General features: G+C 41.2%; 1 long non-coding RNA gene across 1 annotated transcript in view; it reads right to left on the bottom strand.

Moving 5' to 3' along the window:
* Positions 1-402: 402 nt before the first annotated feature.
* The window catches only part of LOC140651194 (uncharacterized), a 33,296-nt gene continuing 6,780 nt past the window's right edge, over positions 403-26,918 (bottom strand). The window contains exon 3 of the long non-coding RNA XR_012042294.1: positions 403-1,886. This is a non-coding gene — a long non-coding RNA (uncharacterized lncRNA). The remainder of the gene's footprint in view (positions 1,887-26,918) is intronic.

The following is a 26,918-nucleotide window of genomic DNA, read 5'->3' as shown; positions in this document are numbered from 1 at the left end:
AAATGCTAGTAGATCTGTCACTTCTACTTAGTTTTGGATTCTCCTGTAAAAACAAGACATGGAAGCAGGGCAGGAAATGGCTTGCTGACAGTACTCTTTCCTGTGAATCCGAGGGCAGGGACTGATGCCAGGGCCGGGCACCCGTTGGTCACTCGGCACTGGGCTGTAACGTGTCCTTTCCACTGTGCTGTAAAAGCATCTTCATTCATGATGGAGACTCACCAAGACTTAGGCACGACTGATGTGGTGACTCGACCTTGGCTGACCACCAGGTGCCCACCCAGCAGCTCTATCCTTCCTCTTCCATCTTTCTTTTCTGAAACTGATAATTTTTTAAATCTTCTTGCTGTGGCTGTCATCAGGATCGTGATCTAATTGCACTGAAAACACTCATGCCTGGCACACACAACTATCGGACTTCCACTTATAATGCTATTGTGAATTTAATAAGGCAGATTTATGAAAAAAAAGTTGGCTACTGGCAGCATAGTTTGGGTTAGTCAAATGTTTATAGTAGGAGTCACAACATACTTGGTATCCGTCATTTGGTCTTGGTTCAGAAATCTGTGCACAGAAGTGCACGTGTGCACAGTCTGAGTCTGAGTTTTATTAAGTTCTTCTTTGAAAAATATTTTTATTATTTATTAAGCTCTGAGTTTTGTGGGGTTTATTTGGTTTTTTTTAAAAGGGAGGTGCTCAGGAGGAAAACTAGTGTATGCCTATATGATTATCCATTAGGTAACTAGGCATAAATGCAGCTGGAGGCCCAGAATTCTCATCCCTGTGTTAGAAAATGGCTTTATATCTGCGGCAGGATGGGAAGCCTACTTCCTAAAGTATTTTTCATTGATCCTTGCCCTAACCTGCTCATGGCTAAGGACATCAGAATCTGCTGCTACATCATGATACTTCCAGCGAAAACACCCTTGTTAAACATCTCAAACACAAGAGGAGGCCTGTGTGATCAATTAAGCATCTGGAGTCCAAGAAAATCTGTCAGACCTTGCCTGTATTCCAATGAGAAAATGCTATACAGACACCAACCAGTTAATATATTAAAACGGTCTAATCCTTGACACTCAAGCTATTGTACAACTTTGGTAATTAAGGCCAAGTTACAATTTTTCCACAAGCTAACCAACAGCTATAAAACATACAGCTAGTGCTTCTGGGATAGACTGCACACAGAAAACTAGAGGGTGCAGTGTCTTGAACAGCTGAACTAATGGGAGAAAGGTGTATGTGTTGCACAAGAGGGAGAATGTGAAACTGAAGAATTAACAAAAGCACTGAGTACCTAGTATGTCTGCTTTACCTACGCTGTGGCACGGTGGGGTCCCAGCCTAGCGCCTGCACCGGCAGAGGTTGGGCTGCAGGTGCAAGTCGGGCAGTGAGGGGCGGCTGGGATTTGGGCGTGCGGTGGCCCTGGCATGGCCAGAGCAGAGGCTGCTGCCAGCACGGACAACCATGGGAAACCATGGGTGCCAGAAGGGAGGCAGGGCAGCCCTGGGGGCCTGCAGAGCTGCTGTGCCTGGCTGCAGGGGTGGAAAGGTGGGAAGCCCCAGCCCTGGTGTGAAAGGTGTCCTGCTGTTTATGGGAGGTATGGCGTGGCTCGGCGAAGGAGCAGGTGCAGCAGAAGCAGCCTGCTGGAGGCCAGGCGGGGCCTGGCTGCGCTGTGCTGGTAAAAGGGAGGGGTCGTGAGGCTTGACAGCAGCGGCTGCCCCCCCAGGCTGCACGTCTGGGCTTCTTGTGGGGCGGTTTTCCTTCCAAGCCAGGCCCGGTGAAAATGCAGCTGTTGCTCTCCTCTTGCGGCCAACTCTTTGCTTGCACCTCTCAAGCAGGTGGGGATCATCTCTCTTGAAGTTGGGGCTGTGGCAGAAGAGTAACTAAAACATGCAAAAGAAGAAGAAGAGTCAGTTGCCAGCCTCAGGAGACGGGAAAACACCAAGATAGGAGATCTGAGCCTTGTAGTGGCAAAAGACCAATGTGAAAAGGGCTACTGGGCATTTGAAAGCTAAAGCTTAGGCTGGCCAAAAGGTTTTGCTCTGGTTCTGTTAAGTAATGGCCACCCTTGAGTTCTCACCTGAGAAAAGACCCGAGAAAGAACTGAATCTCAGAACATTTCCTGCCCTCCTCCTGCTCTCCTCCATTGCCAACGCTTATGTTACTGGAAGGTGAAGCTCTCGGGCCGGAATCATTCTGAGAGTCGGTTCATGTGCAGGGGAAGTGATGTACCTTGCTGTGAGCAGAAGGTGCTGCTGCTGCTTCTGCTAGAAATTCATCAAGCGAGTCGGATGTTTCGGAGTCGCGTTGCACTTTGGTGAATCCCTAGAGGTGGAGCTGACAAAGGAAGCTTTTCACGCTGTCAGTTTCAAAAACTCTGCGAGGTCCTCTCCGTGCCAGCACTTTACTTTAGGAAGACTTCCTTGTCAGTGGCAACACAGATGCTGTCATCAACCCACCGAATGGAGTGGATTTGGACAATTCTGCAGAGCTTCTTTGTAAAGGCGAGGGGTGTGAAGTCATCAGCTTCACCAGAGGTCTCCTCTGAAGAAATGGGATGGATTATGTTGGTGCTGTGGTCCTCTTTGCATGCTTGGAAATGCATTTTGTCCTCCAGGGATGCTAGATCAGCATCACAAGGTGCTCTTTTGTCCCATCCTGGAGGGACAGAAGTTGGGTCTGCCAACTCAGTGAGCTCATCCAGAGCAGAAGCAGACGATAGTTCTCCTGGAGAGGGCTCCCTTTCAAACTCTCTTGTCAGGGTTAGACCAAAGTGGTGCCTAGCTGTAGGCACTTCCCTGGGCAGCTGGGCTTGGTCCTGCCAGACAGCAAGCACCAATGAACTGGCACCAGCTGGCTGCAGGTGCCAAGGTGAAGTTCTCAAATGTCACCACGACACCTGTGCTGCATGGAGGTGGCATCACAGCCTGGTGCCCGTGTCCTGGCATGCTGCAGCAGCAAGAGAAGAAGCTGTTGAATAGTGGTTATTGCTTGTCATATCCAGGTATTTGGACTCAAGAGTCGAGCAGTCAATCCAACTGTGTTGAAATGTTGTAGGCAATGCCAGGGCAGTGCTGTGTCCCGTTGGCTGTAGGAGCTGGCAGCCAGGGAGGAAGAGGGAAGGTTGCAGTGTTAGGCATCGAAGTGCCCCACTGTGGAGGTTATCCAGTTGGACACCTCTCCCACATGCACAAATGTCCTTGCCCCTCTTTGCTGTAGTGGTGGCTTTGGAGCTCCCACTTAAGAGCCTGTTTGATCAAGAGTTGTGATGGGCAGGGTTGGGGCTGCAGCCAGTGCCCAGCCTGCTGGGTTTGTGGGTGTCTCCTCCTCTGGACATTGCTTGGCCTTGGCCGCGTGGTGCCCTGAATAGCTGCCGTCTGGCCTCCTGCGTTTCCCTCTGGGTTCTCCAGCTGTGTGTGGAAATGCTTTTCCCAAGCACCGATCCTGTGAGTGTTTGCATGGGGCACCTCAGCCCAGCCTTAGGACCATCTCCCACCCCAGCTCTGCTACCCAGAGGTGGCCCCTGAGCACTCCCGTTCCAGGATGCCTACAAGACAAAGCTGGGGCTGTTTCTTAGCTCATCACTAAGGGAAACTTCACTCCCTTACAGGGAGTCCCATCTCTGGCATCCCTGCTTCCTGCCAGCGTAACCCCTTCTTGGGCCTTCTTGCCCTTCAGCCTCAGCAATTACCATTTGAATTTCCCCTTCATATTCCTTCTTCTCATAAGCAGTTATTTACCCACACACATTCACTACTGCAAGCCTTTCAAATTCCTCCTTACGCTTCTTGCTCTCAACTTCCATTTCCAAAAACATTTGCTCTGCCTCATGTACTTTTATTCCCTTTGCTCCCTTCTTCATTTGTTTACAGCTTAATTTCCGTCACCTTCAGATATAGATCTCTTTCTCTTAGAGATCTAGAGTATGGTAGAAGGGCTGCAGACACCCAGCCCACGACTTGTGGGAGCCCAGGATCGATCACCGCATGGGCCATGCTGTCCCATCATCCATTCCTGCCTCTAGGTTTTATAATCATTTATAGTCATTACTGCAAGCACTTCTTTCTTTTCACCTTCTTTATGCTGTAACATATTCACCATTTTTGTTCTGGCCTCTGCTTGCTTTTTGTCATGCTCTATACTTTTACATACCAATTGGCTACATCATAAGATCAACTGAACTAATACATGCACAGGCAATAAAGTTAATAAACCCAACAAATTGTACTTCAGTGCTGTCTTAAGTAGTTTTTTCTAACCATCCTTTCCAGTCTGGGAGCCATCCCCACCAGTCAAAAATGTTTTTCACCAGGTGTTTTATGCAGTATCTGAACGTTACCTCAAATTTTATGTTTGTCCATTTCTATTCTCTGATCTTGGTCTGCATCTGTGCAGCAAGTGATGTTAACTAGTATGCAAGTACTAGTATTGAGTGACAAGCACATAATCAAATGCCATTCTGTTTTGCAGGGCTACATGAGCTGCTCGTTGTACCTCTAACTGTAAGGCTGAAATGGCATTACCCACCTCTTCCATTACAGCAGATATACTTATGATAGCCCTTTTTAATTCTGATTATAATGCAGAGTGGTGGAAACCAGATTTTCAAATAACAAGTACTTTGCAGAGAGCATTTTATCTTTTGTTTGGTATGCTGGAGTAAGTAGTGTCTGTCTTTCCAGGAGACGTCTGGATGTACTGAAATGCCAAGAAAAAAAACAAAAACATTTTAATGTACAAGTGCCAGTCCAATGAACAGGCAGTATCTTGTGGGCCTTAGAGCCACATACCCCTCACAATCTTTCATTCCATAAGGTCTTACCATATAACAATTCTTACAGGTTAGCATATGACCAGTAATAACATAAACCCAAATGCAAAACCCTGAGCTACAATTTCTAAAAACAATCAACAAGTTCAGATGATGGTAACAGGGTCATCAAAGTCTATTTGCAGGGCTGTAGACTGTACTTCTGTTGACATTTGATCAAAGGAAGTTCATCCAGATCATCCAGCTCTGCTGTGACAGGTGACATGCTCTGCATTCTGTCTGAAGATGGTGTGACCCTTTTATCCTGGGAAGCATGGATCCATCAATCAGGCCCTTGCACGTGACTGCAGCATAAGTAATTACCAGTACCAATAAGGTCCCTTCCAGTGCAGCTGAAGCACATGTTCTCACTGGTATACCTAAATGTAGATTCGGTCTCCTGATTTCAATGAGTGACAGACTTCAATTGGTGAGTTATGGTAAAACATCTTTCAGTGGTTTTTGGAAAGGCTTTAAACATTTCATTAATAGCTAACAGTATTTCAGAAGAGCATTATCTGTTAGTTGATGTTTGACTGTAGGGAGTGCTGGGTGAGACAGTCGCATGGGTCTGCCCATTAAAATCTCATGAGGTGACAGCCCATATTTTCTATTCACAGTGCTGCTTATATATACATCAGTGGGACAGGTAACACATGCAGACATTTCAGGCCAGTCTCCGCACAATTTTTTGCCAACTGTGTTTTAAAATGGGAATTTTTCCTCTCTGCAGCCCAACTGGATGCACAGTTGGTGATGGGCACAATGACACCTTGGTTCTATTTCTGGGGCTGCCCAAATTTTTGCATTACTTGTCTGGTAAAATGGGTTCCCTTATTGCTCTCTAGCATTAGGGGAATATTAAAGCAAGGAATAGTTCTCTCAGCAATTTTTTTTGCAACAGTTGTTTCATCCACATGTTTACAAGGACAGGCCTCCATCCTGAGAACATACTTAAAATGACAAAGACATACTCAAAATTACAGCATTTAGGCATCTGAATAAAGTCAATTTGGGAATTTACAAATGGTTCTCGTGGTTTAGGGTATGCAGCTATGCAGAAGGGTCGTCTTCTGTCTTCTAGTATTTTGTTGAAATCGTGTCCAAACAATATGAAGATTCAAGAATGCGAACAGTACTTTGCTGACAAGCCTCAGTTGTTTGCACCTTAATTTCTGACAAAATGAAAGCCCCTTCCTGATCACTCAAGCTATAGAACTATTTGATTAAATAAAAACATGTTTGAATTATAGAAACCCTAAATTTGTGTAGACTAGTAAAAAAAAAGAAATCATCTTTCAAGTTCTTTAACTCCTTTTTCAGTATTAGCTGTATCTTCAGATATACCAACATGTTAATCATTATTAACAGTCATTAGCAGTCATTAGCTCAGTTTAGAATGGCATTTGAAACTCTACATGTGAAATTATGAAGACAACTGGTCTGTTAAGCACAGCAAGAGCACAACATTTTTTTCTTAAAAGAACCAAAACAACTATACAGAGACTGAATGAGATATCAAGAATAAAAGCCGAAGCCTCACAGGGCAGGCATGCATTTTGATGCTGTGCCCCCCAAAAATAAAAGGCAACACAGGACCCAGTGCAACCTTTGCCATATACCCCCAGTATAAGCAATGCAGGCCAAGACAACTTTGCTTTCTTGGCTGCACTCCTTGCACATTTCACCAACAGCCTCTTTAACCTTTGAAAGACTGGGTAGTCTGAACCCTGAAATGAAAGCAAGGCATCATGAATATAATACACCAGCTGAAGCTCCTCTGAGGATAAGTAAACACAGGCATGTTCAGCTAGCAGCTTTATCTAGTTTTATAACAGGCCTTGGAGATTACATATCACCACCTGCACACCTTGGATTTAATTTCCATGGTTTGGGACAAGCTGAGAGGCCAATTTTCCAACAGCACACAAAAGCCTGCATTTTGATTGACTGCCAGATGAGGGAAGAGTTTTGTATTTATTAGAATGAAGTCTATTCAATAAGTAACATAGGAAGTATTACCAGAATTAATAGTTTTTTCTTGCAAATGGTTGTTGCGGGGAGTGTGCTGACACCCTTCTGCCTTCCTGCACACAGAGGCTTCATACAATAAAATCAAGCATACTATGAAATCAAAACATCTCTGAGTCTTTCCTAGTGTGCACTAGCACATCCAGTTGTTACCATAACAACGACGAAAGACGCAGGGGATGAGACGTTATTTTCAACACTGAAATATCTGAAGAACTACCTTCCTCAGGAAAAGAATCAAAAGGATATTAAATATTCTCTTCTTCAGTTGCGATAGGATTGCAAGCTCCTACAAGCTGAAAAGCTGCTTTCAAAGTGTTCCTGTGTAGTTTGGGGTAGCAAAAATAGACACCAAAAAAAATCTCAAAGAATTAAAATATTTAAAACCGTACAAGTTTACTTGCTTTAAAAAATGCAGGGTTTTTACTTACTGAAAAAACAGGGTTTTTCCTTAGGCACTTGTAACAACCAGCTGTCAAAGTAAGCGCTGTGCATGCTTTCAGGAGGTAAGCTATTAAATATACACTTTTTCAATGTAATTCAGCCAGAAAATTAATTTGCTGTTAGAGCTTAGCTGGTGTGCAAACCAGGAATTCCAGATATGCCTTTAAGTGCATGACAAACTGACTACATTCTTCACATCCCTAACATAACAATTAAAATCAAGTTAAATCACAAAACAAACTAGGATGAGTGTCATGCATATATAACCTGTTTCATCAGTTAGATAGTAGAAAAAAAAAAAAGTCCACCGAAGCAGTTCAGATTGATTTGAGAGCTTCTTCTCCCTCCACAGTTGTTATATACAGATAGGTTACAGACTGAAAAAGGCTCTTTTTCAAATTGCTGTTATAATTCACTGACAAACATGTACATTTCTCCTGATCAATACAGCACTTGCTTGTGTCCGTTTTTTAAACAGATTTCTAAATACCCCTAACACATTATTCTTTTCAACAAAACCTGGGAAAAACTCAGAGAAGGAAACCTACAAGAATAAGGATGCAATTTAACAGAGGGAAAAAAATATACTAATAGCCAGATTAGAAAAATGTGCAGCAAAGTTTCTTGCAGCCTCAATGCTCTTGCTGTGGTTGAGGTCAAAGGAACCATGCCAAGACATGCTTAATGTCCACTAAAATGATGATTGGTCCCATATCTGTATAACTAAACCATGAAATTAAGCACTTACGATGAAACAGAGCTCAAGCACATTCAATCCTTATTTTAGTTTGTGTAGTACTGTTTCTCAAGCCTACAAAGCTTGTTCTTACAAGCAAAAGTATAAAATGTTTAAGGTAAATATGGTGCAAATACAGGCAGTTAGCAATTCTAGCAATCCAGAACCCTCACTATGGACTATGTGGCTATCTGTATGCAAAAGGCAGAGTTACTTGCTACTTAGAGGAGAAGTTGGGCAGAAAAATTCAGTCTCCAGATTAGGAGATGAAGTTAGACACTGTAGAAGTCTTCAAAAGCCATGGGTTCATAAACAGATATATATAGATGAAGTGAAGGTAAACTAGAACACTTCAGCATATTTTATGGCAAAGTTGATACTTTTGATCCCGCTTCTATCCATCCCTTTTGAGAAAGTGTAATTTATAAAACATTGTTCAGAGACTTTTGGTTCCAAAGATGCTCAAAGAAGGTTTGGGGTCTTTTTTTGCCAGGGGGTGAGGGGCTCTTTTAAACACACAAAACCCAAACAAGCAAATCGCACAAACTTTTTTTTCCCCATAAATAATTCTAGTGCAAAGTTTCCATTGAATTTTCGGAATTCAAATTCGGAATTTAGAACTGTGTCACCTCTCCTATTTCTCCAGCTTCAAGTGGGGCTGCATTCAGCTACGCAAACTTAGTGTTTCCAGCGGAATATTGTTGCAAGATTGTTATGCAGGTTTACAGACAGAATCAGTCTGTCAATATGTTCTACCACTATCATACTCCTTCATCTTTCAGCACTAAGGGGAACTAGGAAGGAAATAAGTAATAACCAGAATAAGTGCACCTGTGCATATGAAGAAATCTAAGATGGACACTCCATGTGAACAGGTGAAGAGCTTCACACTATTAAGTATATCGCTACAGGGGAAAAAGCAACAGAAGTCAGATCACTGAAATACTCCCCGAGATCTCTCAGCTACATAAAGTAGGCTCTACGTCCTGTTCATGTTTCTGTGCACCGTCCTAGCAAATGAAGCACTGTTATCAATGGGCCCTCTCCAAATGCAAGCTTGGCAACAGCCTTCACACCAACTTTGATCCACTGTCAGATTACTGCATTATCTGCAAGCTTGTATCATACAATAGGCAGCCTGGATTAGTGTTCATCATTTTAACAAGTGTATTCCAGAAAGCAGACAAGCTATGGATTACAGAGTTATCACAAAGGGTTTGTGACTGAGCATAAGTTCTCTAGCATACACAAAAACAATTCTTCTTTCTAAATCCAGATTCCAGAGCTAAACCTCCTTTGATTACACTTTTTTCCCCATGATATTCAGAACATATTCAACTTTTGCATTTCGCAATCAGATCAGATTACGATCTAATATGTGTTGCTCTCCATAATTCATTTCAGATGTGTGATTTAATATACCAAACACCTAATATTTTAAAGCTCTTGTATATGAATTGGATGATGAGAAATACCCACCCAGAAGACAGAGGAAAAAAAGCAGCACAAGACAACTAAACCCTGCAAGCTGATGAAGCTAAAGCAGAGCACAGACTCAGCAGTTCAGTAGCTAACTAGCCTTCTCAGAACAAAACGCTTGCCCAAGTGTTTCCTTTCCCCCCCTTTTAGCTTTTTTGAAGGCTCAAGCTATTAATTCACAGAAGTTAGTTACTATTCACCAGAACCACTATGCAATGTATGAATTACTCACCATAACTTTTATAGCTTTCCTTATAATTAACAAACCACAAACATCCACATCACAAATGAGCTACAGGTGATGTAGGAGGATCTCACTAGTACTCACTCATACCAGGTGGACACATGTTCTACGCTGTTATCCAATAATCTCAGATGTAGAAAATGCAATATTGTCACAGAATCTAGGCAACGTTGACCAAAAAGCAGTACAATAAACATACTTTTTCTATATAGAAAATACATAAAAGACTTCCTTCTATTTGAAATTTCTTATTTTCTGTCATTTTGCATTAAAAATAGCAAATAACCCACAGTAAGTAAATTCCCAAGCACCTGTTTTGACATCTGGCTGCTTTCAGATCTCAACTTCCTCATTTGTTCCATCATTCTTGGCTCAACCCCTTAAAGTAGCTTTAACTTCTATTCTTGCAAAAATAAACTACATTTAGGCATCACTTTATGAGAGTCAGAAGGACTAAAGGATAACTGTTGAAAAAGTTTTCTTTGCAAGAAAGACCATCGCTGAAAAGCTGTGTTACTATAATAAAGTGCACTACAGAGATAATCAAGAGCATTCTCAAATGGGGAATATTTGTAAAGGATGCTCTTTAACTGAAATGTTACCAGAGTAGTTTTAACAGAGTAGTTTTAATTTGTTTTAAGAACAAATAAATAAATGGATTATTAAGTATCCTGAACTCATCCCAAGCTGTAGAAGATTCATGCACTAAATTTTCACAGTACTGTTTTCAAATCTGACTGCAGGACCTGCAGTTTACCATTTGTATTAGCCGCCATCCCAAGCAAACGGGAAGTGGTAGCTGCAGCACCAGCACGAGAGCTGCAGGCGTGGGGTGCCTGACTCTGGCTCAGCGGGAGGAGGAAAGCAAACGCCCCCAGCACAGGCCACCGCGGTGCCAGGACCCACTAGATGGTGCTGTTCTCACGTATATTTAAGGCATTTGGGTTTGAACTAAAAAAAAGTAAGACTAGGAAAATATTCACTGGGGGAGCAGGTTTTTTTAAGAAGAAGAAAATAGGATAAAGCTTCAGAAGAAAATTTTATCAGCTTTCTCCTTATCACCTGTGTGAGTGGCTCCATCACAACCTTTTCTTGAGGCAACATTAGATCAGAAAATTAAACTTTGTCCTAGTGTTACAAGCTTGGAGAGGTGTTTTCTCTTTTTAAACTGTTGTTCTCTAAAATAATTCAAGGCCTAGACTGCTCTAGTGATAATGGGTATTATTCAACCAAACACTATATTATACCATGGGAGAGGCTTCTTACTTTATTAATTCAAAGAAATAGTCAACATGTTTGAAAATAATTTACACAGAAAATATAATTTACATTGTAGGTAAAAAAAAAAATTAGATTGTAGGGAACAGAACCTGACCTTTTGTTTCTTGAACTTTTTCCAGTTTATACACTGATAAATGTCACAAGTTCACTGCACACAAAGAGAAAGACTATTTTTTCCAGATAGCCTATTCCATTTTGTCTTCATTTCAAAGTCATAGTCTATGCCCTTCCATACCCCTTGAGGGCATAACAGGGGGAAAGAAAAAAAAAAAAAGAAGAAGATAGCATTTTCAGAAAATTTGGGTGTAAAAATGGCAGTTGAACCACAAAAGGTAGTAATTTTCTCCCAGAAAAAGAAGGTTACACACAAAAAAAGAGGAAATAAAAAGAAAAGAGTTATACACACACAGGATTACGAGGGGAGGAATAGTGGGTTGAGTCGTAGGGAAACTTGACTGAAGGGGGGAGGGAGAAAAGTGTTGAAAGTACAAAGCCAATAAAGCACAGCAGACTGCATGAGAAAAGGTAAGAGTCATAATAAAAATCAGTGGAGATATAATCATTAGCAGTTTCAATTGAATTTAGAAAACAGGTGTCTTATTGCTGAAGGCCTAAATAAAGTTAGAGGAGAATTCAAGACAGCAATTGCAGATGGTCAGTGAAGAATCACATTACAATCTACCTTTTCTAGCTTCTGAGGGAAAGCTCAGAAACAAGGCTGAACCCAAAAGTTATGCTGAACATATATAGGCAAAGAACAAACCCAGAGCTTGCCTGAATAACAATACAGAGAAAGAAGCCTGCTGATGAAAATTTCTAGTATACAGGCAAAGTTACGATAACACCTAAAGAACCTAGTATAAAACGGTGAGTTTTAACAGCACTTTTAAGGACATTTAAGGACATACATTAGAATGGTTGACGTAAAACCAAACTTCTTAAACTAAGTAATGATTCTGATTATAAACCGAAGTTGGTTCTAAGTATGACTGCAAAGGTTTAGTTTAATCTTTTAGATATAAAACTGACAAAAATGTTAAAGGTTACCAACAAAACTAGCAAGTGAGCAAAATAAAATTGCTATATTTTCTGTCTTTCCTTAACACAAGTAATTTACTGCCAGATGAGATCACTCAGGAAGCAAATTAATAGGTAATATTTATTATAATTACAAATTGCTAGTAATTAAAAATAATGTTAGGAATTTAAAGCTAGATGTTAAAAAGCCTAGTAGTATTGTTTCCAATTTTACTGAAACACTGGGCTATTTCTCCTGTTTAAGCATAAACAGACTTTGTTCACTTACGGTACTATTATATTACCAGTAACAAATTGATAGCTTGGCATAGTGAACTGACCTACAAACCTATACTTAGGTTTAAACATAAGAGATTGTTCTGGATGCATCAACAACTTCTTTGGGCTTCTTATGCTATTAGCTTACTAGATAGCTTGTTGTATTTTTTGTTCACTATAGAAGGTATTTTTCAATACAGAATAATACAGAGCAATGGTTTGGATGGAAATTCTAATTCCTCTGATTTTAAATTATAACCTATGTAATCACTGGAAAGTATAAAATGCGTGTTGCATAATGCCAGATCTAATACAGATTTTAGAAGCACTTCCTTACATTTTCAAACATGTTTCTGCATAAACTAATGATTAATACAAATGTTTTTCTTGCAAGGTGCCAACTTTTTGCATTAATCTGTTTTATATTTTTTTCAGTCTCATTCAAGGGACAGGAAAAATTGCCATAAGAATATTAAAACAGGTATGTAAAGGAGGTTGCTAAAAACCTAGCCACAGTTACCATCATCTGGGGAATGCATACAGAGATGAATGGACCAAAATTACCATGGTTCAGCTCCTTTAAGCAATGCTACCTACTGCAAATTGAGCCAAACAATAGCTTTATGTAATTCATTTGAAGTATTAAGGACCCGAAGGATACAGTCCTGTATTGCTGGTCAAACTGGAGAGCTGAAGTTTTGAAGGCTCTCCCTGCCTCACTTATCTGAATGACACGGGCAGCTTGAATAGGCTTTTCAAACACTCATCATTAATTGGTAACAGAGACTAGATCTAAATCAGCCGAGTTCCTTTAACCCTCCCCAAATACTCTCAAGTCTTCAAGTTTCACTTAATGTAATTGTAAAAACAGGTCTACTGTTATTCAGCTCTCAAGGGTGGCATTAACTTCATTAGGTGCTGTTTGTACAATGTTTTAAGCTCCTCATTAGAACATGCACAGAGATATTTTAGACTAATGAAGCACTATTATTATAACCTATCACTGCATAATTGCAATTTCTTTATAAATAGCTGACGTGGTGCAAACTCTCTTAAATGGTAAATACTGACACAACAATCAGTTTTCATTGATGTGTACTTTAAAATAAATCTTCCCATTAGGCTGCAGACTGTATGCCTACTAGCTTGAGTCAAAAAAGATTTTAAAAAGAAAAAAGAAAACTACACACGTGACCAACACCTCACCCATTTGCTGAGGAGTGCTGCAGCCTCCTTCCTTCTCTGGGGCCTGACTACACAGCCTGATCTGCTGACCAGACACACCAGCAGATAAGGCTCTGCAGCTACAGCTGAGATGACAAGAGTCCAGTTCACACCAGCTGTGTTTTTCAGCAGCAGCCTTCAGTGACACCCTCAGTTCAGGTATTTCACTGCCTCCTCTCACGCTAGAAGAGAAGCAACCCTGGATGTCTGGATAGACAGTCTCCTCTCTCACAAGTGCACAGTCACAAGAGCTAAACCATGTTACTGCAACTGTGCTTCCAGTGGCAGGAGGGACAAATAGAGTCAGTCAACTCGGCAAATGCTGCAACTAATGCTCTAGACAGGATGTATATATACAGCAACTCATGCACAACACTTAAGAGTGTCTTGGAATGAAAGAAGTTAAGCAAATCAAGGGAAAACCAAACAAATAAATATCCAGGTTGCAAACACGAAGTTTGCTTCTGAAACTGTTTCTGAAAAGGAAGGAAAAGGATAAAACCAGGCTTGCTAGAGATAAGCCTTGAGAGTGCACACCATGTTTGAGGAACGGTGTGCTAGCGAGGTCCTTCGGTCTGCCATCTCAGTGGAGGTAGGAGATGGAGATCCACACAGCAGCAGACTAAAGGGTTATGGATGTGTTAGAAACCACGGAAGCACCTGAGAATGGTCATAGGAATTAGGGCTTCTGCCCCAAAAACATGACAGGATCAATAGCCCAACTGAAGTGCATCCACACCAACGCAGGCAATAAACAGGAGCTGGAAGCCATTGTGCAGCAGGAAAACAATTATATAGTTGCAATCACAGAAATATGGTGGGATGACATGCAAAACTGGAGTGCTGCAGTGGATGGCTATAAACTCTTCAGAAGGGATAGGCAAAGAAGTAAAGGCAGTGGGGTGGCTCTGTATGTTAGGGAGTGTTTTGATTGTCTAGAGCTTAATGCTGGTGATGACAGGGTTGAGTGTTTATGGGTAAAAATCAGGGGGAAGGCCAACAAGGCAGATATCATGGTGGGAGTCTGCTATAGACAACCCAACCAGGATGAAGAGGCAGATGAAATATTCTATAAGCAGCTGGGAGAAGTCTCACGATCACTACCTCTTGTTCTCATGGGGGACTTCAACTTACCAGATATCTGCTGGAAATACAATACAGCAGAGAGGAAACAGTGTAGGAGGTTCCTGGATTGTGTGGCAGATAACTTCCTGACACAGTTGGTGAGTGAGCCAGCTAGGGAAGTGCCCCACTGGGACTGTTGTTTGTGAACAGAGGACTTGTGGGTGATGTGATGGCTGGAGGCCATCTTGGGCATAGCAATCACAAAATGATAGAGTTTTTGATTTCTTGGAGAAGTAAGGAGGGGGGTTCAGCAGAACTGCTGCCTTGGACTTCCAGAGGGCAGGCTTTGGCCTTTTTAGGAGACTGGCTGACAGAGTGCCTTGGGAGGCAGCCCTAAAGGGCAAAGGAGTCCAGGAGTGCTGGACATTCTTCAAGAAGGAAACTTGAAAGGCACAGGAGCAGGCTGTCCCCATGTGCCGAAAGACAAGCCAGAAGGGAAGAAGACCAGCCTGGCTAAACAGAGAGATTTTGGCTAGGAAAAAAAAGGAGAGTTTATGACCTTTGGAAGAAGGGGCAGGCAACTCAGGAGGACTACAAAGATGTTGTGAGGTTATGCAGGGAGAAAATTAGAAGGGCCAAAGCCCAACTAGAACTTAATCTGGCTACTGCCGTAAGAGACAATGAAAAATGTTTCTATAAATACATTAGCAACAAAAGGAGGGCTAAGGAGAATCTCCATCCTTTTTTGGATGCAGTGGCGAGAAAAATAGTGACAAAGGCTGAGGAAAAGGCTGAGGTACTTAATGCCTTCTTTGCCACAGACTTTAATAGTAAGACCAGTTGTTCTCTGGGTACCCAGCCCCCTGAGCTGGAAGACAGGGACAGGGAGCAGAATGAAGCCCCCATAATCCAAGGGGAAATGGTTAGCGACCCGCTACACCACTTAGACACACACAGGTCTATAGGGCCAGATGGGATCCACCCAAGGGTACTGAAGGAGCTGGTGGAAGTGCTCACCAAGCCACTTTCAATCATTTATCAGCAGTTCTAGCTAACTTGGGAGGTCCCAGTTGACTGGAGGTTAGCAAATGTGATGCCCATCTACAAGAAGGGCCGGAAGGAGGGTGTGGGGAACTACAGGCCTGTCAGTCTGACCTCAGTGCCGGGGAAGGTTATGGAGCAGACCATCCTGAGTGCTGTCATGCAGCACATACAGGACAACCAGGTGATCAAACCCAGTCAGTATGGGTTTAGGAAAGGCAGGTCCTGCCTGACTAACCTGATCTTCTTCTATGACAAGGTGACCTGCTTAGTGGATGAGGGAAAGGCTATGGAAGTTGTCTATCTAGACTTTAAGTAAAGCCTTTGACACCATTTCCCACAGCATTCTCCTGGAGAAACTGGCTGCTCATGCCTTGGATGGGCATACTCTTCGCTGGTTAAAAAACTGGCTGGATGGCCAGGCCCAAAGAGTTGTGGTGAATGGAGTTAAATCCAGCTGGTGACTAGTCACAGCTGGTGTTCCCCAGGGCTCAGTACTGGGGCCAGTTCTGTTTAATGTCTTTATCAATGATCTGGATGAAGGGATCGAGTGCACCCTCAGTAAATTTGCAGATGACACCAAGCTGTGCGGGAGTGTTGATCTGCTTGAGGGTAGGAAGGCTCTGCAGAGGGACCTGGACAGGCTGGATCGATGGGCCAAGGTCAATCGTATGAGGTTTAACAAGGCCAAGTGCCAGGTCCTGCACTTGGATCACAACAACCCCATGCAACGCTACAGGCTTGGAGAACAGTGGCTGGAAAGCTGCCAGGCAGAAAAGGGACCTAGGGGTGCTGGTTGACAGCCACCTGAATATGAGCCAGCAGTGTGCCCAGGGGGCCAAGAAAGCCAATGGCATCCTGGCTTGTATCAAAAATAGTGTGGCCAGCAGGACTAGGGAAGTGATCATGCCCCTGTACGCAGCACTAGTGAGGCTGCACCTCAAATACTGTGTTCAGTTTTGGGCCCCTCACTACAAGAGAGACATTGAGGTGCTGGAGTGTGTCCAGAGAAGGGCAACGAAGCTGGTGAAGGGTCTAGAGCACAAGTCTGATGAGGAGCGGCTGAGGGAACTGGGGTTGTTTAGCCTCGAGAAAAGGAGGCTGAGGGGAGACCTTATTGCTCTCTACAACTACCTGAAAGGAGGTTGTAAAGAGGTGGGGGTCGGTCTCTTCTCCAAAGTAAGAAGTGATAGGACGAGAAGAAATAGCCTCAAGTTGCATCAGGGGAGGCTTAGATTGTATATTAGGAAAAATTTCTTCACCAAAAGGGTTGTCAAGCAGTGGAAGAGGCTGCCCAGGGAAGTGGTTGAGTCACCATCCCTGGAGATATTTAAAAGACATGTACATGTGGCACTTAGGGACATGATATAGTGGTGGACTTGGCAGTGCTAGGTTAATGGTTGGACTTGATGATCTTAAAGGTCTTTTCCAACCTAAATGATCCTTTGATTCTATGTAATTTCTATGCTGCTCTTTGCCCTTCAAGAAGGAAAGACGCGAGGCTTATGTAATTTAAATTGTGTACATAGCTAAATATAATAAAATCTTCAAGGGGAAAGAGCCGCACCTAAACCTTAGTTCCCCTTTTGCCCTGACAAGGCTCCTTCTAATTGCCATACCTGCACAAAAAAGTTTTGCTTTTAGCACAGTTGCACAGAGAAGACAGCAGATTAAAACAGATGTTTGCATAGGCAGGGACATAAATTTATCTCTGAAAAGACATTCAAAAGGAAAAAATTTTTTTAAAAAACCCATGTATTTTTATTTCACTTTCAGGAAGCACTCTACTGTGCAATCACATAAGATTAAATTTGTCTCTCCAACTCTTCCTCCTATTGTTTGTGTTAAACACAGTAAAAATACAGGGCAAGAGGTAGGAAGGGAATGTAGCAGCTGGGCCCATATTCTAATCGGGACTACATCAGAGCAGTAAGTTGCCACTTTTCTTATAAAGAACAGAAGAACAGGTTTGAAGTGCTTCAGTTTCCTGATCTGTTTACCTTCCTCATGGCCTAATCTAATCACTTCCTGAGAAAATCAAAGTAACCAAATCCATTATTTGTTCAGACTGTCTTTATTGATTACTGTAGGCAACTTTCTATCAAGTGAGGTTTTTTCCATGCTTCCTACCTACAAATTAAGTTCACTGTTGCAGCACAGGGTTGTCTGACAGTGATATGATTAGAAGTCTGATGAAGCTTCTGTTCACCTCAGTGGGGTTTTGTATAATGTCTCAAATGCCCTTCCCATTTTAACGATTTGCTACACTGACATATTACAGCTGGCCTTGTTGGAGTTGTACTCCCAGTACCACCTTGTTGTTGCTTTACTGACAACTGTATTACCAACTGCTATCTCACTGACATTATTAGTGTCTCATGCATCTTCCTGGTGCTGCTACACTAGCTAAACGTCGTTGAATTTCCTATTTTATTTGCTACTTCCTTTGGCCATGCAGCCCACGAGAGGGGGTGTCACTGCACAGTCAGCACTGTGCAGACCAGTACCTCATTTACTAAGTGAAGTGTTTGATAAAGCAGAGGTCTAGGTAGAAGACAGCTAGCATAAACTCACCTCAGAGATGACAGTACTATGGGCAAGCAGAAATTTTCGACATTTCACAATGCTGCTTACTTAATTTCTTCTTTTCATGTCAACAGCCACCAGCCTGGTAAGACATTGTCACTTCTCATTCTTAGCAACATTTTACTCCAGGCCTGGCTGTAATCCTCACCGTTACCACAGAAAGTTTGAAAACATGACCTTGACAAACTCATCAGATTCAAATGTGTAAATAAAAAGTTGTTGGTTGGTTGGTTGTTTTTTTTAATTATCTTCTTACACTACTCAGAGAAGCGAATAGAAAGAAAATCAATTCCCATTTTTTAATGCTTGGACTGATAGTACTGCAAGCCTCTAGACATCATTTCAAGAATGAGAAATGCAGACATTTACAAAGTTGAATTTTTTTACCTTTTTAAAGCATATCCTGCAAACATCCATAAGGCAAAGAATGGGCCATTCACTCAAATAAGCAGCACCCTGCAAAAATCAGATGCTAGTAGACTATTTGCTTTGCATGCCTATATTCTCTTGTTTACTACCACAGAGTCAATACTCTCACACTCACCCAAGCCACTCAGGCCAGGCATTATTAATAGAAGGAGTCCTTCAATCAACCAGCAGACGTATTTTTTTTGTTATTAACAAACCCAAATCTCTCCCTCACACAGGGCAACAAACTCAGATGCCTTTTGTCTCGTATTTCTTTACCAGCCTCTGGTGCTCAAGCACTAAAGCTGTACATACACCAAATTTTTAGACTTTATGGTTTCCTACTGTTACAAGAAAATTTTACAAAACCCTATCTTCCAAGTCAGAGTTGCCTTTCGTAATCCCACCACATCAGACTCTTCTCCATCCCAATGGCTTTCTTCCAAGTTCATTGGGTGTGGGTTTGTTTTTTAAAAAACTCTTTCCTGCCTGGAAGTAGAGGCTCCCAACACAGATAAGCCCGAATACTCCAAGCGGATGTCTCATCTATGTGGCTCCAGAAGTTGAGCATAAGGGAGGTCCAGGGGGAGGAAGGTGAGCATTCATACACTGGAGTAAGCACAACAGCATCTACTGAGGTGACCACCATGCCAGAGAGCAAAAAAGACAGTTTTAAGTGCATATTCCTACAATAAGATTACTGAAGAGAAAAAACAGTCGCTGGCTTCCACAAACATGGATACCACACCATTCAGTTAATTGCTATATACCTCTAGGTGTCATTCTTCTATGCTACATTTTCATCTACCTCTCTCACTGCACCTGACCAGCTGAAGAAGTTTTCTGTCTCCTTGCTCTGTAAATGTGTTTGTGATTCTACCAGTTCTGCTCTCATCCTGCATTCAGAGCAGCACAGGAGCCACAGCAATCCTAGGTATCTGCCTGTAGCATCCCACATACTCAGCAAAGTACTGGTGTAAGTTTAAGCAGAAACAGGCACAACTCAAAACTCACTGCATACAAACTGAGTGTATCTCACTGTTGCAGACGAAGCATAGGGTGGAAAAAATCAAACACAACTTCAAGAGGAAAACCAAGAAATCTAAGATTGGAAAGAGGAACAGAATATAGGAACCTAGATATAAAACTTACCTAAAAATGTCCAAACCAATTTTATACTGAACTAGATCTAATCCATATTTAATTCTGGAATTATCTGTGGAAAGGTGCACTTTTCAAATGTACAATTCAGAGGAAAAAATACTAGTTTTTGCAGAGGCTTGGTCCATGCAGCAAAAAAGCAAAAACTGGAGGTAATCCTAACCATGAAAGACAATGTCAGCTCCGAATCTGAGCAGCTGCTTCTTTATATACCACAGAGAACAAAAATTATGCGAGCCAAACCCATACAGCAAGAACTCTTTGCTTTAGGCTACTAGTTAAATGTTGCTTCTTCCCTCAGCCCCCAATTATTCTAGCTGTAACAGACTAATTATGCACAGTCTTATTCCAATTTACAGGCCTGTAAATTCTGAAACTCAGAACAAACTGATGAAACACCCACTCATCCACTCCCGTGCACTTTATTATAAAATCTATAAGCTTTTGTGGCTGCACTCCAGCCAAGATGTAAACTCTTCTAAGATAGTACATAGAAACATTCGCTACCATCTCAAATCACTAGCATGACATTCTGCCACAAGTACAATCGCTGGTTTATTGTTGATTTGATTCATTCTTGGCTGGTAATAAAATGGAATGTTTTATTCAGAATATATTTCCAGCCATCTCTTTACCTTTTTTGTTTAATAACATCTCCCTTTATCATCACTTCAACTTGCAATCTTTATGCAGTTTCTTAGCAGTTACCTATCACAAGGCACAAAGGCTTTCCTAGCATAAATGAAAGCGCTCACTCTGAATACCCAGAATTCATCACTTTTTTCTTCCTATCCAATAACATGAGATCATTTTAGTAAAGACATAGGGACTTAAAAGAGGTGCAACACAATGGGCATTGCTAATATATTTCCTGGTATCTCCTTCCTCAGAAGAAACAGTTCAGGAATGGAGAAAGCAAAAATAAACTACCATTTCTTTTCCTAGAGTAACTCACTTTGAAAAAAAATTCACAGCAGTCATGAGGATAAAAGAAGAAAAGAGAACTGTAATTTTTTCAGGACAAATTCTAACCTTTCAGTGAGGCCACTGCAGAGTGAGAATAAAATTGTACGAGATTCAAGGACACCAACAACTTTTTTTTTTTTCCCCTCTGTCTGCCTATCAGAAACAATTGCAACAGTGCTAGACTCCACAAGATATAGTCTAGCAGGTAAGCGATAACGGAGTGTCAGTGACAAAGGTCAGAATTAAAGGGCAAAGTTTGATAATTGAGAAAAATAAGGATACACTTGGCCAAATATGCATATGGAGTTAAAGAAAAGTAGATTACAGGAAGAGAAACAAGAAATAAAGGGGAAAAGCTCTTTTCAGGACATGGGACAGCAAGAGACAGAGTCAAAAAAATATATTCAAGCTTACAAGCCACCCAGCTACCAATTTCTTCAGAACATAAAGAACAATTCTCAGGGGAGAAGTCTGTGTACAGCAGATAGCCACACCATCAGGAGTATCAACTTCTCCCCACACCTGATCCACCGCATCAGAAAGAGAAAAGATATTGGTGTCCGTTAACTACTCCTAAGAGATCTGAAGCAAGCAGCTAAGAAAAGTAAGTACTGTATCTGACACATGCCTCTATAGGTGAATTTCTGTAGGTATCTACATCTCCCCTGGAAAATTTTATGGATACCAGGAATCAGAAAGAGAGGGAGTGCTTGACTGTTTCAAAAATTTGTATAGTGGTTATAAACTACAAGGTTTGCACACACTTGCATCAAAATAGGGCAATCCCAAGGTTGATCATACAGCTTAGATCCCCTTCCAATAAAAATCATGTGAATGCAAGTCTTATCTTTTATATAGGCACCATCAGCTCAGCCCTTCTGGGGTCCTAACTGCAAACTACTATCTCCTTCTTTTCCAGCCCCAAAACAATCTCCATAACATCTCAAGATCAGAGATGTGCAGAGGCACTAGAAATCAATAGTAAACTCAGTTTGTCTGAGCCTGATAATGAGAGGAAAGCTCCATCCCTTGGGCATATGACAACACCACTACCACCACTGTACCTCTCTGCTCCCACCAGAAATGCATCTTGTAGGCCTGCTCCTCTTCTTTCCATCAATGCAGGCAGTTACTGCTGCTACACTCAAGAAAGGTGAGCCCTCTTAATAAACAGCAGCAGTCAGTCTCAGGGCACTCTCACACAAGCCTCTTTTCCTTCACATGGCCATACATAGCACCAGTGTCACTGCAACAAAGTTCATGTGGTGGACTTGGCAGTGTTAGGTTTACAGTTGGACTTGATGATCTTAAAGGTCTTTTCCAACCTAAATGATTCTATGATTCTATGTAGTCAGGCCCTGAGCTAGTCCTAAACTAGCTCAGTAATACCAGCTGTGCAGCCACAAGAGCATTTAACTCACCAGCTAAGCACATGACCTGGTTAGGATAGCACTAGCATGGGCAAACCTAGAAGCCCTTCAGTGCAGGCGTACGTGATGTGGTCATATAATTGCAGGCTGGAAAGCACAGACTTACCGTGTGGTAGTGTATGATGGAATACAGCAGTTTAGAGGGGGGCACAGTGCTCTGTAGGAAAACTTAACTGTTTTGTGCACAACACCAGAGACACATAAACTTGAAGGAAGGAAATCATGTCGTTGTTGTCCTTGCTAAAAATGTTCCTGCAGTTACCCTTTCAGGGAAAAAAATTCAATTGCTCTCTCTCTGTACCTGCTCTTTAACATACAGAAGGAACACAGCTGCCATTCTGACTTTTAATGAAGGGATTTCATTATGTTTTACTATACAAATAGATTGTTTTCAAAGATAAATATTTCACATTAATGATTTACGAGCTCACTATGCCACTTACATTTTCTAATCAGTTTTAAGGATGTTTGTTTCTTTAAAAAGAATAAAGACTTCCTATCCTAAGTGGATAGATGTGAACAACACAACAGAGCCAAGGCCAATTCTCCTTGTGACTATAGGAGGAAAAGAGCTTTTGTTTACTGTATTTGTTGAAGGTTATATCGCTTGTTTTATGGAGGAGGAATAAAGTACAGAGACTTTGCCTAGCTAGCCAGCCCTGTATTTGTAGTCTATGATCACGCAGGATCAAGCAGAATCAGAGTAACAAAAAGGCCTAGATAGCAGGAAACCAAAGATGTATAGCATAGCTACTGAGGGAGGCATTAATTCAGAACATCTAACTCAGGAAAAACAAGAAGTCCAACTCAATTTCCAAGTAGCTTAAATACTGCTCCTAAGTACAAGTGTTCTATTTTTTCCTTTTCACAGGGAATACCTAAGATGATGAAGACTGTGTATTTCATTCCTCTTCTGCCTTTTTTCTTTCAAGACTTCTCACATTTATTTGGAATTTTCACTTCCAAGGAAATTGCTATTTCGTCTCTACTTTTGCTTCGTAGCTGTTATGCTAAACCTGTATTTTAATAGTTACTGCTTCTCCTGTTGTTTCTGACATTTATAGATCTCATTACAGTTTGCTTAATACTGATCACAAAATAAATTCTATGTTTAAAAAAAGCAAAGACCAGGTATTTAGTCATGCAAAGAAACCAGAGACAAAAAGAAAAAAACAAAAACCATGGAGAAAGGCATTATAGTTTGACTAGATGTTTTTGAGCTTACAGGTAAAACCTGGGGACAGTCTAAATGCATTTGTATTGTTTCACAATCTATTTATAGATGCTGAGAACAGAAGGAGAGCACTACATTCCACGTTTGTTCAGTCTCATAGACAAACCCTTCTTACCATGCAGGCCCTAAATGAAGTTTAACAGAATTTCTGGAGGCCTTGGGGTGCTAATTTGGTATTATAAGAGGACTTGCAATCTAAAGAAACATCACTTACCATTTCCTTGACTAACCTAACCATTACAGTAATCTTCAACAAACAGAAAACTGTGTAAGTTTGTAGTTAATGTTTGCCAATTCCTATGGAAAAAATGGTTAGGCAAACTGATTTTGTTCAGTTGGGTTTTGGTGCATTGAGAATTAAAAGATTATCTGTATTTAAACTGAACTGCAATGACTTGACTTTATAGCTGCTACATGCATGCGCACCAATTTGTCACTGGAGAAGTGCAATATAATAATTTTGACATGTTTGGACAGGTGGATATAGTCACTTCTGAAAGATATACAATTATGTTATTCAGACTTGGGTAAGTAGAGACAGGTAGATAATTCACAAAGTAGAATTTATGACAGACCATATTACAGTTTTTGGTACAAACCTGTCAATGAAACATCATCTGAATTAGAGTTCTTGTTTTATATTCCTTCTTTTCCTTAATTCATCAAAACAAGTTATTGCTGTTAACAATGACGTTCCAAAGACATCTAGATTTGATTATTTTTGTTTCCAAGTAAACCTATGAAGTGCTGCAGATAAAAAAGAAAACCACCTTGATGTCACATCAATATGTTACTCATTAACTGATTTTAAAAACTAGCCTGAGCTGGAGTCACATCAAGACTGCACTTCCCATAGCAGTGAAAGGCTGTGTGTTTGAAGGATCGCTCTAGAACCGAACTTACTTAACTCTGCAGTTAACTCCATTAAAATGATGAGAAAAGATCATTCCTTGGAGGACTCCGTTTTTCTTTCTGAAAGCCCGAACAGCTTCCAAAAGTCAAGTAATAACACACCAGTCAGCCCTACAGAGAGTTTTGGATCAGTATTTATAAGGTAAATCCTGACATGTTTTCAGTGTTCTGTATGTACTTGATGCTGGGGGTGACGGGGCAGCAACCCAGGGCATCACTGGGACAAATACACTGGTGAAAATACCCTGAAGACAAAGCTTCATATGAGAAGGCAATGCATGCAGAGATGATAATTTCACTCATGTTACTGATTGCACTGGGAAGGGGAGCGCTACTGTAAAGGAGAAATTTTTAAGGGAGGACAGGAGGGTGTTGTTCTCTCTTTCCTTATCTATTACACTGAAGTAGGGCTTTGGATGTGTATAGCACTGTACACTAACAAACTCAAGTCTTAAAATGACCTCTCCGAGGTCATCCAATACTATCTATGATATTTGAGTGGATCTCTGTGCAAAACAAACATAAGCTTTGTTAGAACAGGGAATTTAACAAAGTATTTTCATGTGTGTTTTGGCCTATATGAAACTTTACAGTGCTTATTAAATTATGTTTTAAGAGAAATGCTACCATAATCACAAGGAGTATTCATGGAAGTTGAATGCTTGCATGAATGAATACTGCTAAAGGATTTGCTGATAGAACAATTGCAAACAATTTTTAAGGGGAAATCTGTTTTCTTACTTTGGAAGGGTGGACTTCTTGGATTGCAGACTCACATTGAGGTGGAATTCATTGTAATGAAGAGTTCTGGATAAATCACGTGCATTTTAGACAGCACAGACAAATGAGGGAAGGCAGTGTCAGAGGGTTACTGGCACTTACCACTTATCCTTCCCCATCTACTGCAGGAGAGAGACAAGTCAGCATCCATAGCATTTATGTCAATCCATTATGAATAAAATAGCTTTTAAAAGCTATTCAATGTAGCTATAGACATTTACTGGTTCTTAACCAACTTGAAATTCTTTACCAGGTGGTGTCCTTAATACCTGCTCAGTGCCCAGCCACCCTGAAAAGTGATTTGGAGGGAGCAGCTCTAAATATTCTTTGTGTGACTGAATTATATTTCTTTGTAGCTGTGCACAAATTCTTTATATGGGGTGACAGCTCATATCACTAATTGGGTCACAAGTATAAATAAGTCTGCTGGCCTCATTTTTCCTCTTTTGAAATGTTATTAGGGCTTTTTAATATTATATCTGCATAACGTCCTTTCTTGCAACTCAAATGTCAGAGAGATAATGTCCAACAGTTTGAACAGAGAAGAAGGAATCAGAAATTTTAAGTTTTAATTAGAGCTCTCAAAGGGTCTTACCTAGAACTAATCACTTAGAGCCTGTTTTTTAAAACAACACCCACATGTGTTTTTGTATGCCTCTCTCGATCTCATTTTCCGATTAGGCGTGGGACATGAGTACATACAGTGGCATATGCACAGTTCAACACAAGTAGGCGATGTTTAACCATTTCTAATTTGGGCAATAGAAGGTTTGCCCTCTTTTCTCCGTCCAGCCCAGAACACTGGGCAGACAGATTTACTTACTTCTTTATTTACCACTAGATAACCAGTACACAAAAAGCTACCATATATGCTCTGATAGCAACGTGACCAGCCCTTACAAAGAACAGAGTCCTTGGCCTCAGATTTCTCAATAATCAACCTGCCTGCCAAGTAGCGAGTGGCAGGGGCAGGCCTTCTAGAAATCCAGTTTACTCAATTGTTGTTTCAGTAAGAAGGATAACATGATTATAAAGCCCTGCTGTGAAACTATACCTCTATCAACAGCAACGATGGAATAGCAGGCTGCAAATACTAGACAATCTAATAAGAAGAATGCATGATTGCACACAATGAGCTGGTAGCTGGACTGAGCTCTCACCAAACTTGCTTTTCATGTGTTTGTCACAGTCATGATATACTTATCCAAAATGAGCCATGTGAAAAATCAGGGAAGATGCTTTTGGGAAAAAGAAGTGCAGGCTCTGCATTTTTAGGTACTATTTTCAATACAGTCCTATTTACTTAGAGCGTATTTCCCATATATGAAGATGCATCCACAGAGAAAATTTACTATATTAATGATTGCTCTTGTTTATCCTAATTATTCATGCCTGAGGACAAAAACTGACTGTATGCCTAAGTTTTTATATACCTCTGTTTTCACCTCACTGTAATTGGCACCATGTGGATGAGCACAAATTTGCCAGAATCCAGGGGGTTATTAACATTTCAGACATGGGAGCTCACAGTTTATCACCATGGCAGCATGTTATTCCTGACACAGAGCGGAACTGATTTCAGAGGCAAATTAAGACTCTGGAGCTATAGCTGAGGTCTCAGCCATGCATAATAGATCAGAGATTTGTATTGATAAAAGTATTGGCCACACGTGTATGCAGCATATTATCAGCATGAACGTATAGAGTTGTTCTGACATTAGAACAAAACATTTTCCAGTAGTCCAGATCAAAATATTGGCAAAAACAATAGGAATCTCAAACTGCCC

This window comes from Ciconia boyciana, chromosome 4, assembly GCF_034638445.1.
Source record: "Ciconia boyciana chromosome 4, ASM3463844v1, whole genome shotgun sequence".
Classification (NCBI taxonomy): Eukaryota; Metazoa; Chordata; class Aves; order Ciconiiformes; family Ciconiidae; genus Ciconia; species Ciconia boyciana.
This window is presented reverse-complemented; position numbering and strand designations above follow the sequence as displayed.